Genomic DNA, 20,020 nt, shown 5'->3' with positions numbered 1-20,020 from the left:
TTTTTGTGTATGATTCACTCAGTATCTTCCTTTGAGTCACCTCGTCAATAAATCTTTGAGAACCCATGATTGATACATTAAACTTAATCTTTGATAACTCATAATGGATACATTAAAATATTAGAACTTAAAAAAAATTATATATATATATATATATACACATATATAGTAACTCTTTAAAAGTAATCCTCCAGACTGCTAACACTCTGTCTCAATCCAAATTCTGCCTACATTAATTCAAGTCACAATGGAAAGAAACAGACTTCTAGAATTACTTTATTTAAATATAGAATTATTGAAAAAACATGGTAACAATGCTTTATACTTTGATTTACTCTCAGAAGATCATAAATCATTCTAGCTAACTTGCAGTCTCCAAATACAAACTGAATCATCAAGCTATTTTATTTTTCCTGCATACTAAAATGTAAGAGCATATTTATCCCCAATATAAATACTTTTCAAGAAAAATGCAATTATAATGCTAGTAGAATAGAAAATGTATATTCTTGCCCTTTTACATTATTTCCTTGTGCTTTACAGATTAATCATGTGTTTGTTGCATAGAAATATTAGGCTGTGGATCTCAAAATGACATTGCAGCATTTCTAAGTAAAATTAATAACAAATTATATGATAATGTGGTGCCAGTGAGTGCATGTTTTATTCCTAATAGGAAAGCTGAGTGAGCAAGTTAGTTGTGTTATCTCTCCGTTTATCCTTCAAATATTCAACTGTAACTATTAATTTAGGTACATAGCTTATATCTGGAACTTTATTAACTTACATCTGGAACTTTATTTCCTCATATAAAGAGGTAAACCTGAATTCAAATACAACTTCAATTATTAGTAAGTATTTTAAATTTGTGATAAAGGTTAAACTTATTAAATAATTAACTTTCAGGAGGCAAATATAAGGCAAACAAGTCTGTAAATTTCCTCAATGGTTTTTCTTACTACAGAACATTGCACACTGTGGCGATGTTTTTTATTTAAAATCATATGAGAATAGAATAAAGTTTACACCAAAGTCTATCTTTATTCAGAGATTATCCAGAGATGCTAGAGGGCAGGAGTTGGTCCAGCTTCAGAAACCAGCATGGGATTACAAGTCAAAAACACATTTCTACTGTTATCTAAGCCCAATCTTGTTCTCTTGTTTATTTCTCTGCCCTTTGACTTGAATTTCTACCTCAAGGACTGCAAAAGATTTTTATTACATGAGAAAAAAGTATACTTGGGTAATAATATATTTGAGTCACTGGAGATGTAGTCATTTTGGTTCTTAATAGGTGTAAGTGATGTATTTCTAGACACGAAATATATCCCTCTCCCTCTTTCTTTTTTTCCATTCTCTCTTGTTCCATAGTAGCACTGTATTTTTAAGCCAGACTATGGCTATATGAGCTGTGCCCAGGCACATGTTTAATTTTCATAGGATTGCTTCATAACTTTATGCTACGTAGACTGTTTCATATCATACAGATTTTTTTAAACTGTTACATGCCTTACTATCGCATTCTTTTTTGTTGGCCATTTGATAATGGTGAACTTTTAAATTCCATTTTTGGAAGTGCATTGTGGGAATGCCAATATTCAATGCTTTATTAGAATATTGTGTTCTCCTAGAAAAATAAAATTCATGTTACAGTTTTGAGAGTATGTGTTTGGGTCAAATTAAAAGCTAATAATTTTACAGTATTTATGAACATAATTACTTATTAGAAGTTGATTGACATGTGGGCAGTTTTCCAATTACATTAATAAAGTTCAGGGAATACATTAATAGGCTTGTCAGTCAATTCAAGAACTAAATAAATGTCACAAAAAGTCAACCCCACTTAAGCTACATTTTCTCTTGATGAATGAGAATAAGCTGATGTGCCCCTCTCTTCAGTCTTTATATTTCTTAGGTTGTCTGCTACTCAGGTATATCTCAATAGTTTTGAAGTATATGCTCTTTGCCTAACAATTTGTCAAGTCTTTATTCACCAAGATAAAGAAACATAGCAAGTGAGAGAAGACTGTATTAATCACTGATGTCAAACACACACATTGGCTAGTAAAAACAAAGCTCATCTTTAATTGTTGCAACTGCGTGCTCCAGGGATATTAAAAAAAATCATTTTAGAAAGGGGATAATAGAAAGGATATCTTGCCAACACAGACATTGTGCATGGGAAATTTGTCAGTGCTATTGATTTCTTAGAGCTATTAATACCAGCGAATGGAACAATGGGGGAGAAAAAGCACTAGAGTAGGAGTTGGAAAACCTGGATTCCAATCCTGAGTTTTCTCTCATGAAATGGGTAATTATCAAGCCTCTCTAAACTCTAGTTTCCACATTTGAAAGAGGAGGACTCAAACCAGAAGATCTTAAGGTCCCTACCAGTGAAAAACAGAAAGATGACCAACACAACAACAAAAAAAAATGAAAACAAAAAAACCTGAACCAGTCTACCAACCAACCAAACAAACAAAAAACAAACAAATAAAACACTGATGATTTGCAAGGGAAAATATTATTTAGGTATGAAAAATATCCCGTACCACTTGTACCATGCTTGCATTGAACACAGTGAAAACTGAGTTGTGCATAGCAGTACCTTTCAGTATATAGTCTGCAGGTCTGTTGTGTTTATCTCCATGGTTTGCTTTCATCAACTTAGCTGAACAATGTATATACTCATGAAATTTGAATAATGTGGCGAATTGGAGTTTTACTTCAAGGGCATAGAAATAGACTCAGGAAGAAGATAAAATTTTGATTGCCTATATATAATATACCACTGATAAAGCTACCTAAATGTCCAGTGTTTCAAATCATGTGATAAAGAATTTACTAAGCATAATGTTTCTTTTTCATGAGTGTAAAAGTGTACAAGGCTGGAAGACTTGCTATGAAGCTTGAGTTCCCTAGTACAATCCTGTAATGATAGGAATCATGAAATGTAAATGCTTCACACTTGAGTATATGATAGAGATGGCTTCTACTTCGAGTCCAAGTCTAAAGTCTAGGTTGTGTATAGCACAAAATAGACACTCATACCTACTGTATATTAAACACATATGCACACAATAATAAGCCCTGACCATACATTGATTATAGCCTATAGGAGTGTGGGCAGAGGATCCTGCTAAGACATACCTGGACAGAAACTGAGATAATAAATGTATATTGTTTTAAGCCCCTTTAAGCGCATGTGCGCGCGCGCGCGCGCGCGCACACACACACACACACACACACACACACACACACACATTACATATGTGTGAAATGTTTCTCCCTCCACCTGTGCCCTTTCAGGGAAATATACTCTAGATTTTCTCTAGGTAGAATAGATTATTTGACTAGCACATAATTCTATGGCCAAAATACCTTCTTGAGGGTATTTAACTTTCCAGGGTATTCTGATTTCCTCAGCTTATCTGGCTTACCTGGAGTATTTGTGATAGATGGGGTGGCACACTTCCCTTTTCAGGGATGGGTTTGCTTTTCTAGCTGCTGGGTTTGCTTTTATAGCATTTAATGATCAGACCGTTCAGGGATCACCTCAGCTATAGAAAGCCACTTTACCCAAAGTCAGACTTGTCCTAAAGCAACCAATATCTGAGGACTGATTGATGCAGGGGGTATAAAGGCCCTTCTCTTTCAGCCTAAAGTAGGATAACTCTGATGAGCCATTTTGGCTCCAGAACAGCTGAAGCTGTTGAACAGCTCTACAGCTGAAATTCTTGCTCTGTTCAATCCCATCTCATTCTTCTTCCTTCTCCAGAGATTTATCACAAAGGCATTTCCTAATAAATACCCTGCACTATAAACTCCATCTCATTTCAGTGTGTGCTTCCCAAAGATCCCAAACTATGACAGTATTAGCCCCTTGCCTCTGGCTTAGTCATTGTTTGGAGAAAGCCTTTGTAAAATGGAAAGACAACACATTCAAACACCATTTATTATTAAACATTCTGTTTTACATCGGAAAGGATTTAAAGAGGCTTATAAAGAAGTAGTTAGTACACCAAGGTAAATAGGAGAAATTGGAGGCAAAAGATAAGGTAAGCAGAGTAGGATGCAGTCATTGGTGAGGTTAGAACATAAAATTTATGTCATGGTTTCTAACTAATTCTAGAGCTTGGTAAAAATTTAGTTCTGATATTTGTAGCAGCCAGTACACAGAAAGAAACAAGATTAGTTATTCATTCCATGCTCATAAAGTTGACACTTACATTTCTTAGTGCCCTGATCCTGTTACTCAGAACGGAACAACGTTTCTACTGTGAATCAGACCAGTGAACCACTGTGAGCTGTAAGGAACATCTCAACAGTAACTGTACAACACTCACAGTGCTCATTCAGAGAATCATTCCTTATAACACCTCTCAATATAACCTGAAGTACAGGGAAGTAAAGAAAAAAATTAAACATCTGAAAGTAAATTCAGTATGATGCCAGTTCAATAACAGGGAGATAGCTTTTTGATTATTACCGTAATCTGTAAGTAAATTTTAGGACCTAGCCTTTCTGAATCAAACCTCCGCAAATATTATTTCTCTCAGAAGGTCTTTGAATAGGAATTCAGGTACAGATATTTCAAAATTAGACTTGCCAATGAGTATCTGGAGAGCAATTATTCCATGTGGCCACAAGTATAGAGCTGTATTCTTTAAAGACCAGCACATCTTAATCTAATGTTAACATTCTTTTATGAATATTAAAGCCTTGACAAGGTACATAGTGGAAGAGAAAGACACCACACTTGTGCTCCACATTGAGCTGATGGGCAATAACACAGCATTACAGATCATAGACCTGCCTTCCTTGAAAGACCCAAAGGGAGAAAGAGCTATGATAGTAAAAACATGTTCAAAATACCACATACATTAGAAAATTCAGGTCGATGTTCTGCAACAGTAAACATTTCAAAATTTTTCAATAAGCTACAAAATGAAACCAAAGAAAAATTATCAGCGCTAGGAAAATTCTTACAGAGCCCACACATGTCAAAATAGTCATTTCTTGAATACAGTGATGGCTCAGGAAGGCCCTCAGACTGGCCCCCACTGTTTTATTTAAGCTCTTTTTATATTTGTTGGGGATATTCAGATTATACATAGGAACCCAACTTTGGACATGCTGTCAAACACAAAGAAATGACAAAGACCTAAAATATATACCCTTAAAATTTTCAACATATAAACAAATAATAAACCACCTGCACTAAAAATGGTCCTTAACATAATGAGGCTTCATTATCCCATCTGAAGAGCCTTTAGCTATAACTAAAGGAATGTAACTTCATAGTATACTTACAAGATAAAGTAGATATAAAATACAGTCTTTTTAAATTAAAAAATGTTAAATATAATTGACATAAAACATTATATTATTTTCAGGTGTGCAATATATAATGAGTCAAAATTTGTAAATATGGTGAAATGATCACCACGATAAGTTTAGTTAACATACATCACCACACATACTTACACATTTATTTATGGTGATGGGAACTTTTAAGATCTCTTCTGTCAGCAACTTACAAATATGCAATGCAATATTATTAACTGCAGTCATCATGCTGTACATTATACCCCCATGACTGAATATGTTTTATGGCTGGACATTTGTGGTTTTTAACCCCCTTCATCCATTTTGCCAATCCCCTCATCTTCTTGCTGGCAACCACCAATTATCATCTCTGTATCCATGAACTCATTTTTTTTCTTAATGTTTATTTATTTTGAGATTTATTTTTAGATATGGACTCTAAACAGAACAATTATGCTTCGTTTCTGAAACTTTGGAAAAATAAGTCCTTCCAGTGTCATTTGTGATCTAGAATTCTGTAAAATCGTTCCCTCAAGTGTACCTTCACAGACAAATTCAGGTCCAGTCATCTGGACTTATGTGGAATAGGGTTTTTTAGGCAGTGAATATTACATAATAATTTTAAAAATTAATGCATTTTTTTCTGGTGGATATTTTTAGTTTTCTTTTCAGAAATTCCAGTCTGGCTAGAATCACTGTGGATACATGGTCATGTGTATCAGGCGAACTTCTAGGAAACCATCACCTTACTTTTATCTGTGAATGTATTGGCATTTATTAGGTTATTGATTTAACTACCAGCGTCCATTAAAAATGAGGTTAATTGAACTCATTTTTAGTGAAATCCTCATTTGAGAGGTGGGGGAAGAGCAGAGAGAGAGAGAGAGAGAGAGAGAGAGAGAGAGAGAGAATCCCAAGCAGGGTCTATGCTGTCAGTGCAGAGCCTTCACATGGGGCTGTATCTCATGAACTGTAAGATCATGACCTGAGCTGAGATCAGGAGTCTGACACTTAACTGACTGGGCCACTCAGGCACCCAAGTTTGGGCACTTCTTTCAGAATAGACATTTATCTTCTTTCCTGAATATTCTTTTGTTTTTTCTTTTTCTCTTATAATCTTTAGAAAATCTTTTTTTCTCTTATACTCTCTTTTAAAGTCTTTTGGCCATCATTTTTCTGCATGTGAGGTAAAAGAAGTAGCAGAAAGAGAAGGTAAATTTCAATGAATAATAGTTTTTTTGAAACGGGTTTTCTCAAGTTTAGTAATCATATTTTCCTAGCCAAAAATTAGTACATGAAGTTTTGTGTATTGTCAATAAAAGATCTTGTATTAGAACAGTATTAGATCAAAATGGTGCAGAAATCCATAGTGTACTGCTTACAGAGGGAATGATTAAGTTGATGGCATTTTCTAATAAAGTTTCAAGATGCTATCATTTGCGAATGAGAGAGAGGTAAGAATGACAGAAAAACAATATTGGTAGCTGTTGCACACTGTTTGCTTCCAGCTGAGTCATCCATTCTTCTACAGAAGGAACTTTCATGGAAACCACTGAGCTTCATAGCTGGTGCAAGGGGACCAATATTGGAATTTAAATAAGCATCTTTTCTGACTAGGGAATTGTGACAGCAAGGAAAGTACTTCTTTAGTACTTCTGGTTTACTCACGAGTTGGATATTTTTTTGAGGTGTGGCAGGCTAGGGGCAATGAAGTCCAAAGATTGTACAGTTTGGGGTCTGTGTTGTTGAAAAGTAATTCTGCCACAGTTTGTCTTTCTTTCTACGTTTTGAATCGTATTGGCAAGTGTTAAATAAAAGGATATCGAAGAATTGAATGTACAAGAGTCAGAACAATATTTATCAGTCATTTTGAGACTGAGTAAAGCAGTACTTGTTTTTTTTTATTAATTTTTTTGGTAATGCACATTTCAAAATGCAATTTGACCATATATGTTTTTTTTTTCTTTCCAAGATTTTGTTTAAACTCAAGTTAGTTAACATAAAGTGTAGTACTGCCTTCAGGAGTAGAATTTAGTGATTTATCACTTGCATATAACAAACACCCAGTGCTCATCCGAACAAGTGCCCTCCCTAATGCCCATCACCCATTTAGCCTATCTGCCCCCCTGCCACGTCCCCTCCAGCAGCCCTCAGTTTGTTCTCTATAGTTGAGTCTAAGAGTCTCTTATGGTTTGCCTCCCTCTCTGTTACAAACAAACAAACAAATAAACAAAAAAAAAAACAAAACAAACAGGGCGCCAGTGAAGCATCCAACTTCGGCTCAGGTCATGATCTCGTGGTTCGTGAGTTTGAGCCCCGCATCAGGCTGTCTGCTGTCAAGGCAGAGCCCGCTTCAGATCCTCTGCCCCACCCCTCTCTCTGCCTCTCCCAATGCTCATGCTCTCTCTTTCAAAAATAAATAAACATTAAAAAAAAAACCAGACAATATTTTAAAGTAATTAATCCTTTAAGCAAGATCTGATGTCCTTTAAAAGTCCATTCAACAATTAATGGATATTTACTCTAGTTCTTGAAACACATAGTTTGGTAAGTATCTCAAAGCCCAGGCTGATGAAATTTTTATTGTGTGGTTGTAATTCTGAGTTGTGTATTGTCTGTTACATTTCATAATAGTTATATCTGTTGCTTATCTTGGAGTATCTTTATTTTTTCCTAAAAAAGAAATAAAATAACTATGTAAGTAAAACATGTCAAATCCCAATGCAATGTACACTATCAGTATTAAAATCTCTCTATAAATAAAAGATTACCAAGATTTCACTGGTCCACTTATCTTCAGGAACCCTGAAAATACATAAGACTCTGGTGAAACAATTTGTCTTCTTGGAAGTCATTGCAAAATGATTTGATCTATGAAATAATTTTACTGTTTACTTCCCTAAATTATGTGGGTAGTTAAGAAATTACTACGAAGACAATTAGGATTTTGCTGTTTTCATTAAATTCTAAATGACATACTCCTTTATAACCTTTATATGTGTAAAATTTAGCAGAGGAGAAAATTTGAATCTGCTAATGATATTGTTTATCTTATGATTTGTAGCAGAACAGTAAGAATTAATTATGTGTAGTGCCAAGAAGAAAATGGGAGCAATTAAGGCTGGTGGCAAAGTTGAATCATACAGTGACTCTGTGTCCTTGTATCCTTCTGCCCCACACCACTTCACTTCCCATCCCTTTAGCATCTTTTGGTTAGTGATCTAGTGGGAGCAGGAGGGACTTAGGAAAGGTAGGACCTGAAAGCTGTCACAGCTTTCTTACCCATGCTAGTAGTTTTGCATCCAGACCAGTGGTTCTTAAACATTTTGCAGTCATGAACCCATTTGAAAATTGGATGAACCTGTACACTTGGTCTCTAGAAAATTGTACATGCCATGAACATTTTACAAACTACTTTACATGAGCAAGATGCTCATGAACCCGCTTGGTCTATGTGTGGACTCCCGGTAAGAACCTCCGTGAACTCCTCGTGGGTGAGGACTGAAATCTTAATCCTTTTTTGACTCCCAGCCATCCAGGAAAGTATCAACAGTATTGCCTGACAAATGTTAGGGACCCAATAGAGATTTATTGGTTGTACATATGTACATACTTCCTTCTCCCTGGCTTCAAGCCAGTTACTTTGCTTAAGCTGTGACTTAATGTACTGATGCTATCTTTAGGGCATAACATCAGGAATGCTGACATAACAGGAAAAATTTTAAATTAAAAGGATTAGTTAGGCATTCATGACTTAGGTTGCTTATTTCCATTCCAGGTCATAGCATCTTTATCCTCTGCTAATCCCCATGTTTTTACAAGTGCAGAATAGTGATTGCATTTTGTAGTGAAAAAATAATAAATGGGATACCAGCATTTTATGAATGTATATATACACACATATCTATCTGTCTATCTCTATCTAGACATAGAGATAGATAGATAGATGATAGATAGATAGATAGATAGATAGATATAGCAACGTTATTTTGAGAAAAAATACCTTATATGGGACAAAGTTAGCTATAAATATTATAGCCAAGGATTCCTAATGCCACACAAATTAAGGAGTTAACATTTTTAAAACATTTAAAAAGAATAACACAATTAGAATTTTCTCTCAGGTACTTCACTCATTATTTTAGGTTTTGATTTGAGTAAGTCAGTGGATGGACACGTTTTAAAATGACATATTGAAGACTTGAGGAGGGACGGCTTCCCCTATTCATCAGTGCAGAATTAGGCAGGACATGCATATTGTCTTCCCTCTGCTTATGACCCTTCCATTTCAAGGTAGCCCATTTTAAAAGGACATCTATGATTAATTCAAAAAATGCTTGTGTGGTCCCTTTACTTTAATTCAGTACCAACTCTGTGCAAATAACTTTGCTAAAAGTTGCACATGTGCTCTTCCTTAGGCCAAAGCAGAATGGTCCCCAGAGATGACCATGTCCTAATTTCTGGAACCTGTGAATATGTTAGATTACATGGCAAAGGAGAATTAAGATTGCAAATCATCTAACCTTAAAATGGGGATATCATCTTGGATTATCCAGGTGGGCCCCACGAAGCCACAAGGCCCCTTAATAGTGGAAGAGGAAGGTAGAAGAGAATCAGAGGGATTGACGTCTGTGGAAGTAGGTCAGAGTGTGTGATATATGAGTAGTACTAGACCTGCCCTTACTGACTTTAAAGATAGAGGATCATGAACCAAAGAATATGGGTAGCCTCTAGAAGCTGAAAAAGGTAAGGGAATGGGTTCTCCAGAGACTCCAGAAGGGAATGCAGGCCTGGCAATACCTTGATTTTTACTGAGAAAGACTTCTGTTGGATATCTAACACACAGAACTGTAATTTGTTTTAAGATAAATTTGTTTTCAGCTACTTTGTAGCAATTTATGTTAGCAATTAGAAAACTAGTACACACACACACTCAAAAATAAAGATATCTTCTTATACACTAGAACAAGGTTTCTCAACCTTGGCATCATTGACATTTGGACCATACAATTACTCTGTGTGTGTGTGTGTGTGTGTGTGTGTGTGTGTGTGTGTTGGGATAGACAGAATTGGCTGCATATTGTAATATGTTTAGGAGCATCCCTGGCTGCTAGAGAATGTTTGTGTCCCCCCAAAATACATATGTTGAAACTTAGTACCCAGTGTGATGGTATTTGGAGGTGAGACCTTTGGGAGGAGCTTAGGTCATAGGGGTGGAACCCTCATGAATGGGATTAGTGCTTCCACAGAGACCACTCACCCTTTCTACCATGTGCGGATGTAAATATGAAAGTTTGGCTATCTAGAAAGTGGGTCCTCATCAAAGGATCTGCTGATGATACAATCTTAGACTTCTCAGCCCCCCAGAACTGTGAGAAATAAGTGACTGTTGTTAATAAACCACTCAGTTATGATATTTTGTGATAGAGGCCTGAATGGACTTAAAACACTGGCCTTGATGCAATAGACACCAGTAGCATTTCCTGATTGTTATATCCTGCAATATCTCGGGACATTGCCAAATGACTGCTGGGGTGAAAATCACCTCAGAATGAGATACTATTAAATTAGTAGAAAGGATAGAGACATGCCTTAATTATCCAATGCATGGCAGGTTGTGATAAGCTCCATGAAAGTATGAATTTTGTCCATCTTACTTCCATACCCTCAGTGAATGGGACAGGGGCTGTCAAGTAATTGGGTCTAAAATAAGTACTGAGTACACAATAGAATGAATGAGTGAAGTTCCTTGGAAGTACAAGCTAGCCAGTTACCAGAAAAAAATTTCTTTGCATTTTTTTTTTCTCATTCAATAATGGTTTGGGTTATTTCTCTCTTTGAAACTAGTTGGGACCAGTATTCTCCTAAGTAGTTTAGTGTGGCATAGGGATTAGACACTTTTCAGGTGACATCCAGTTCTGATATTTATAAAGTATATGAACTTGATTAAGTATCTCCATCTTTTTAAGGCCCATTTTCATTCTCTGAAAAGTAAAAAAATAGTAACTCTTGGTATTGCTGTGAAATTTTTCTTTAAAAATACAGTTAGACATATGGAAAAATTCTCAAAGTATCTGATTCAGAGTAGATATTTAATAGGTTTTACCTTATTCCTTTTCCAGTGACCTGATAATGCATAGGTACATCCATTCCTCTTTCCTTTTTTGAGTTAAGACATAATTGGGATTGCTGTCACTAATCCCAGTGACTTTCATTATATAGATAATAGAGGGGCACCTGGGTAGCTCAGTTGGTTAAGCATCTGACTCTTGATTTCAGCTAAGGTCATGATCTCCTAGTTCATGGGATCCAGCCCCTGTACTAATAATGCAGAGCCTGCTTGGGTTTCTCTCTCTCTCTCTCTCTCTCTCTCTCACTCTCTCTCTCCTCCTCCCCAACTCACTCTGTCTCTTTCTCTCAAAATACATAAATAAACATTAAAAATAAAAAATAAAATAAATGTAAGAACATAGATAATAGTTAGTTGTAAAATATTAATAAAATTAATTTTTTCCAGTGGAAATCTTTCATGGAAAAAGATATGATCAATGTATACCGATGTTAAAGTTTTGAGGTACAGTAATTAGGATTCTACATTTTTTTGAAAGCTGACTACTACCTAAAGTTAAGGAAAAGATATGGCTGCAGTCATTTCTGCCTTACCGATTTCAGAGCCATTCTCTGCACTCTTTTGCTACGCTTTGTATAATGGAGTGGGCTGACCACTGTAGGTGTGTTCTCAGGCTGTCCCTTTTTCTGGTTCCTGGCAGGATTCACCCAGAGGAGAAGGGATCAGAAAGGGAATCAGGGAGAAGACAGGCTAGTCCCCCTCTCCCATTGCCTCAGGCAGCATCTCCTGCAAGCCTTTCCCCTCCTGGACTCCAGCTTCCACTGGATAGCCTGTCTTCCAGTTGGCACAGCTCATGCAAGGCAGTCCCATGTTGTGGATCTCGCTCCTTATGAGCGGTTCCAATCTCTGGGCTCTAATAATGATACTTGCATGTAGGAATTATTAGTGGCTTCTCACTGTTAAAATCTGAGCTTCTTCACTTTCACATGCTTTGGTTTCTTAGCTCTTTATCAACCGTATAAACAAGAGGTATTAAAACTCTTTTTTTTTTTTTGAAATACTTAAATTGGTTTCTTTTTTCCTGGCTGGATCTTGACTGATAAAATTTTTCCCCCTAAAATGTCAAGCATTTCCTACTCTCAAGAGGTATGTTTTAAGTTCTACCGTCTATATAGGTAACCATTTTATATAATGATGATTACCTCTTTATGTTCTGGAAAAAATATATCTCATTCCTGAGTATAAAAAACAAATTTAAAAACAAATTTTGAAATTAATTACACATACATTGGGATCTTAGATTTACTAAACTTATTTTCAGAAAGTAAGATAGATTAAGGAGAAAAGATAAAAGTATGCATAATTATTAAATGCTGGCATTTATGTGAGCCTTGGGCTTCTCTTTATTAGCTTTTAGGGTGCAATTATCATTAACATTTCGGTTGCATCTTTAATGAATATTAGAGCTACAAATACACAATGGCACGAGTGGAAACTGAAGTCGTTCATTATTCACACAGACTGTAACTTGAAGAAAAATAACCTAAAAAAGGATACAGAACTGGGGTTGTATATTTACCCTGGGAGCTGGGAGCTGTGCAACAATATTCTGGGTCTTGATTTTTACAGCTGCACCTGTGCCTTGTGGGGAAACCAATAAAAAGCAGTTTGGGACTCTTCTCTAGTAAACCAGTTACCTGACTTTGGACACTTCCTCTAATGCAACCTAGGTACATTTTTAAGCACCTGCCATATGCTAAGCATTGTTCTAGGTGTTTAGAAAACAAATATCCACAAATAAGAATTCGTTTTTCCCTTCAAGGAATTCACAAATCAGTGGGGCAATACTAACATGAAGCAAATGAATGCACTAAAGTTAGGTAGGGGCTAGGACAGAGGTACACCCAGGGTGCATATGAAGGAGGTGACCCTCTTTCAATGGAGGTCATATCTAACTTTTGGAGTGAAGTAGTTGGTACATAGAAGGGTTGTGGTTTGATTACAAGGCAGGAAGTGATAGCCAGCTCTAGGAAACTGCTTGAAACTTCTTGGTGTGCACAATAAATCATTCAGAACCGAATGAGAAGCTACTTTAAGACCCAGCAAGTGCTGAAGAAGCAGTTAGAAGTATGACACCATATTGTCTTGTTCCATAAAGTGGAGTGAGGGTTGGGGGATGGGCTGTTTGGGAACAGGACCAGCTCTTCAGACTGGGGGAATGGCTCCATTTAGAGCATTGCCATGAGACATCTTTTAGAAGTGATGCTGACAAAGAAATGCTCAAATGTGCAGCTGCTGGGAGATCAAGATGCTGTTGGAGGTTGTTTGAGCATGTGAGAAGCAATGGGACTCTTGGGGAGCAGCTGTAGGAGACTGTAATTGCCGGGCTCGACTGCTGACTGGAGCCATTCAATGCTGAGAGGAGCAGCTGCCGAGAGTTTAAGCAGGGGGCCCTGGGGAGCCACGGCTGGGAGCTTCCCCAGATTAAGAAGCTGCCACAGGAAACAGCAGTCATGAGTGTCATCGTGTGGAAACTTCAGAGTTATCCATCCGGTTCCACCATCTCAGAAGTTGGTGATGGTTGAAACACAGTCTTACATGTATAAAGACATGATGAACGAACAATTCACAGGATTGACAAAATAGACTTGAGATTTTTAAATAATACATTTCCTCAAACGCTGACACAGGCTTCCTTGGCTGATGTGGTATGACATTTTTGTTCTTGTTTGTTTGTTTATGAGGAACATTTTTTACCCGGTAGAATAGCTGTTGCACTGGCTAAAACGAGGTGATATGACTTAAAATCAAGGGATTCTTTAACCATAAAACCCATGGGAGTATATCTAAAATTTGGTGCTCTTTAATATTTTTCCACTGGGAAGAGTAACTATCACTTTTATCCTATTCTTAAAGTTCTTGACACTAAAGTAGGTTAAGACATTTGCATTAAGAAACCAGGAAAGAAGGTCAGCCATGGAGAACTTGGTAACATCTGTCACCAGCTTATCCACAAAAAGCACTGTTGTTTGATGAATTTGTGTAATAATCATGTTAACGCTATCTAGCATTACTATGAAATGATCCTTTTCAAATATTGTGTGGGATAAAATAGCCTGATGCATTAGTGAATCAATATGCATCTTTTGGGACCAATACAGACTCAGTTAAAAGGGGGAAATAAAAGCAGAATAACAGATTTTTCAGTTTTTATTTGAGTAAAACAAAATTATGGTGTAAGGACTTGAGAAAGAAAATCCAGGTGGAAACCTATTGTAACAGTCCACACTTACAGAGGCTCTCAGAACTAGTATGGATGCCGTAGAAATGGGAGGGACAGCATGGAAGTAGAGATGTTTAACTTGTGAATGTGAGCATTTTAATTTTAAAATGTAATGTATCTAGAAACATTTTTGTGTTATTTAATTCTTACAGTGTTGCTAATTTCTGTCAAAATCACTTCATGAAGAAAAATTCCATGTGGATTAAGCCACATGAGAGTCAGTTACCCTCACTTAATAGATATTTCATTGCTTTGGGTTTTAATCAATAAACTTGACCTTCAATCTTTGCCTGTTATACAATCTTTACTGGACAAACAACAAAATGAAGTGAGGTGAGTCAGGTTTTGAGTATATTAGTGAATTGGGGTTTGAGTGACAAAGAATGGAATGTCAGAATAACAACCCAAAGGAGAACACTCGTTTTCTTTTAGGTTTGGCATACTCAAAACTTTCAGGTGCAACATACCATATTCTGTTTTAAAAAGAGCATTTTTAACAGAAAAGCTGAGTATATTTTTCAAAGTAAATTTACCCCTGAAGCTCCTGACCTCCTAAAGAGTCCTGGAAATACTCACTTTAAGTCTGATCTGGACAAATAAAAATTGCTCTCAAAGGTATTTGTTTAGCTAATGAAGATGACTTGCAGAGCATGTGAACAATTATTTGAAGGCAAAAAACATTCCATGCGGCTCTTCCCTGTCTTGTGGAGAGTTGTCAGCTTTGCATACCTTGGAGTGTTCCCGCACCCCCATCTCCAGAGGAGACACTGCCCCACTTTCTGAGACTTGGTGTGTGGTTGGGATTACTGTGAGGCTTTTGAGCTTGCAGTTCACACAGCCCACTTGTCTTTGACAGTATGATATGTTCCTCTTTTAACTTCACAGTACACAGCAGTTAGATCTCCCTTAAAGGCAACCTAACTCAATCTGTGCTTTCTGAAGTGTGGTTTGTTATCCACGTTCACTGCTGCCAAAGTATGACATGACTTACTTTTTGCATTTGCATATAGTAAAAAAAATCGGTGTGGCCTTATCAAGATCAAAAGAAGGGAATGTATGAATCCCTGGACACTTTGAATTCACAGGGTCTTCTTGGAACCTACTAAGGCTTTAAATGTGGAATTAATCAAATAGGAAGAGCTATATATTACAGAAGCAAAATTGTCTCCTTCTTTGTTCCTTTAAGATCATTGTAGGGGTCAGCCTTCTGGTTCCTCACCTTCTGAAAGAATGGGTGTTGTTTGTTATATTTATTATTAAAATGTTATATTACTATTCAAAGATAACTGAATGTACCAGTTTGATTTAATTTGCTGCATAATTTTTGAGTCGTCTTCTTGTCCCACTTCAGTACTTACCATTCCATGTCATCACCATAGTGATATTTATGAGCAGCCATAGATGCCAGGTGCTGTGCAACGCACTGTCAGTCCTCTCTGAGTACCACATACAGCCAAGAGCATTCATATATATGTCTAGAGACACAGAGGACATACATACATAGAAAACACCAAGAAGAAAATATTACACCAACCTCTACCTTTCTCTGTTTCCTGGACTCTTATTGTCAATCAAATACTCTAAAATCTTTCATCACATACAGCCCCAAGGGAACCCATTGTTTGAGCCTAGCATGAAAACTTTACGTATGGCTGGATAAAATACTAGGTCTATCATTTGGAGTAGACTCTCTGATGAAAAGAATACTCTGTATTTGGGACTGAAAAATCTCCCTGTTTTGATATTTTGACCTGATATTTTCATTGTTTCATGATGAACGAGTATGTTTTTTAAGGATCTCCATACCACCTGGAACTTTGCCCCTGAACTGAGCATTGCTTACATTCCTGATGGTTTTAAGGAAGAATATAGACTCTTGGTTTCTAATAACATTCATTATGGTTTTCATTTCATACTTTCTTTGCTTTTTTTAATTTACCAAATTAATAAAGATGTATGGATGGAAACATCAAATAGTATATAATAGGCTTTTAAGTAAATGATTAGAGTTTGAAGCTCTCTCTCTAATATGCAGTATAGCCAGAATGGCAAGCAAATTCTGTCTGCTTCTGCCAATGAAATAATCCCTTCTGTCTTCCTTTTCTCTTCTTTGCCTACCCTTACCCTGCCGGCGCCCCTTAAAGAACTCTGGTGTTTCATACCACTGCGGGTGTTTTTGTTCTTTCTTGAACCTTCTCCCTTTTCTCCAATTAGAATTAACCACTCCTTCCCTCAGTTCTCCTTGACCCTTTTCACTATTCTTTCCTAGTTCATTAGTGGTTAATATATCTGTGTTTCCAGCTAAAATGTAAATCACATGAGGACAGGCAACGTGTTCTATTTATACTTAATAAATATTTTCATAATGAATTTATGCTGTCAGAGCTGATGTGTGTCAGCTACTAGAACCATGCTTTGTAAAGAAAACAGCTTCTCCAGAATTGTGATGTTGTTACAGGCCTTCAACAGTGGAAGGGGCTAATGTGTTGAAGTAAGACTGACCTGAACGTGTGTCTTAGCTCTCACGCTTAGTAACTGTGTGAATTTGGGATTAAGACACTTAATCCTCTTGGGACTTTGTAAATAATGAAATCTATGTTATAGAATTACTTTCAGAATTAAAAGATGAAATATGTTAAGTACTTGACACAGAGTCAGTACTCAATAAATGATGCTATTACCCATTGTAGTGAAGGTCTTCTAAAAAGATTTACTTTTTTTTAATGTTTATTTATTTTTGAAGGAGAGAGAGACAGAGTGTGAGTGGGGGAGGGGCAGAGAGGGAGACACAGAATCTGAAGCAGGCTCCGGGCTCTGAGCTGTCAGCACAGAGCCCAATGCGGGGCTCGAACCCACGAACTGTGAGATCATGACCTGAGCCGAAGTTGGATGCTCAACTGACTAAGCCACCCAGGCGCCCCTTAATGTACGTTTATAGTCTGTTGAAAAGATCAATGATTTAAGGCACCTGGGTGGCTCAGTCAGTTAAGCGTCCAACTCCTAATTTCAGCTCAGGTCATGATCTCATTGTTTATGGGATTGAGCCCTGCATTGGACTCTGGACTGACAGCCTAGAACATGTTTGGGATTCTCTCTCTCCCTCTCTCTCTCTGCCCCTCCTCTGCTCTCATGCACACTCACTCAAAATAAATAAACATTTTTAAAAAATCAGTGATTCATTTAAACTCCTCAATTTCTCCTCTTTTGTGTTGCTCTAACTTCTTATTTTTTTTAAATTTTTTTTAACATTTATTTATTTTTGAGAGAGAGAGAGACAGAGCATGAACGGGGGAGGGGCAGAGAGAGAGGGAGACACAGAATCGGAAGCAGGCTCCAGGCTCTGAGCCATCAGCCCAGAGCCCGATGCGGGGCTCGAACTCACGGACCGCGAGATCGTGACCTGAGCTGAAGTCGGACACTCAACCGACTGAGCCACCCAGGCGCCCCTCTAACTTCTTATTTAATAGAGGTATCAAACAGAATCTTTTTAAATATTAGTTGCCCGTTTCTCTAATTTCCTATTGTTTTCTATTTCTTTTCTTTCTTTTTCTTTTGGAGGAGAGACGACCACTCAACATAGAAAAATACATTTCAGCTTTGTAGTGAAACTTCAGCTTCTTGTCAAAACTAAATTTGTTAAAATGACACCCAGCCACTTTATTAGAACTAATGAGATTCTTGCCAACCTTTTTATTTTAGACTAATCATTTCCCAGCCTGACAAAGATATATATATATATATATATACACACACACACACACACACACACACACACACATATATATATAGTGTGGCTTCCAATTTGCATAATGACAGATTAATTACAGACCATATTGTTGGGAAAACTTTTGGTGTCAACTAAAGGAAGAGAAAATACTTAATAGTAGTTCAAAGACTTTTATATACAAATTGGTAGTCATTACCAAAATCCAAAATAAGAACACAAGAACAAATAAATTCACCAGTTAAAATAGATAGTAATAGGCTCTGATTTCATAGTAAAATGATAGTAGCGTGGGTCTCTATGTGTAACTACTCAAAAGAGAAGCAAAACTGTTGATACTATGGCATAAATAAGAAAGACAAAGAGTGATGAGAGAGACAGACAGCCAGACTGCAGAAGTTCCCAATTCCTACCTCTCACCAGGAGGCTTTGCAAAATTATTCTCAATGAAGACCTATATCTTTCCATATGACCAATACAGTAGTGCTATAGTATTTAGACACTGTGTCAAATGATGCGAAGAATAAAGAAGCACACCTATATTTCTGTAGGAAAGATGGAGGGGGCTTACATTTAATGGTAAATGGGAGTGACAACACCAAATGACAGCATGGAACTTAAAATCCTGTGAAAGTTGGGATGATCAGATGCATGGTAATAATTTAGAGCATCTGATTTTCATTTTTTGGATTTTTACCATATCATCAGCAGATGTTCCCATACTCTGAAGTTAATAGAGGAGTTGGGGGCACAAAACCACAGTATAGTATTTTTCAAGCACGTGTTTACTTATGTAAAGATCATACACCTCTATAGATTCATTTTTCATGGATTTCCAAAAGTTCTGATTAATGGGGATAAACTATATATCTATTTGTATTTGCTTGGTTTAGTTTCTTTTTTGGTTAAGTTGTCAGATTTCCTTATGAATCTTATTTTTACATTACCATGTCTACTGAGAAACTACAGCCTACAGAAACTTTGTTGGCATGTTTTGGAAATCCAGAAAAAAGTGGTATTTCCAGTTAATTTGCTCATTCACAGCAGCAATGTTGTGCCTCGTTTACCTTTTTCTGTGAAATATACGTGGAAGAAAATATGAGTAGAAGGAAAAACAAAAAAAGATAAGGATGAACATGCATTAACATGACAATCACCAAAATTTTGATTATGGAAATCAAGGATGAAGTCTGTCTACTGTGAGACTGACCCCAGGGTCCTGCATTTTTGAGTGCCCTGCCAGTGTCTCTTTACATGATACAGACAGTAGTGTGGATTTGTTCAGAAAGGGTTAATTCTCACTCAGATTTGCTGTCTATGAGTCATATTCCAGGTTGACCATAAGCTCCAGTCTCAAGGGCCAGAAATATCTCACAATCTTCTCATATTGTTGAAATTAGAATGCCTTTGTCTTAAATTTAGCATTTGTTATGTTAATGGGAGAGAATTTTGGTATTGTGATCAACCCTTCACAGAGGAGTTTATACCAAGTGAGGGATTAGAGACATATCAGGAAATATATTGTTTCTCTTGCATACACCAAAGGGTATGTACTTAGTTATCAGTGTTTTTTTCCCCTTTTCTTCAGAAGAAACATTTTGTGTCACCAGAGTTT

At 36.7% G+C, this 20,020-nt stretch overlaps 1 protein-coding gene across 1 annotated transcript in view; it reads left to right on the top strand.

The window, feature by feature from the left end:
- Positions 1-20,020, top strand: part of NEGR1 (neuronal growth regulator 1) — an 840,003-nt gene that overhangs the window by 358,968 nt on the left and 461,015 nt on the right. The window lies entirely within an intron of this gene.

Source organism: Acinonyx jubatus, chromosome C1, assembly GCF_027475565.1.
Source record: "Acinonyx jubatus isolate Ajub_Pintada_27869175 chromosome C1, VMU_Ajub_asm_v1.0, whole genome shotgun sequence".
NCBI classification, from domain to species: domain Eukaryota; kingdom Metazoa; phylum Chordata; class Mammalia; order Carnivora; family Felidae; genus Acinonyx; species Acinonyx jubatus.
Note: the sequence above shows the minus strand (reverse complement) of the source record. Positions and strands in the feature narration are given on the sequence as shown.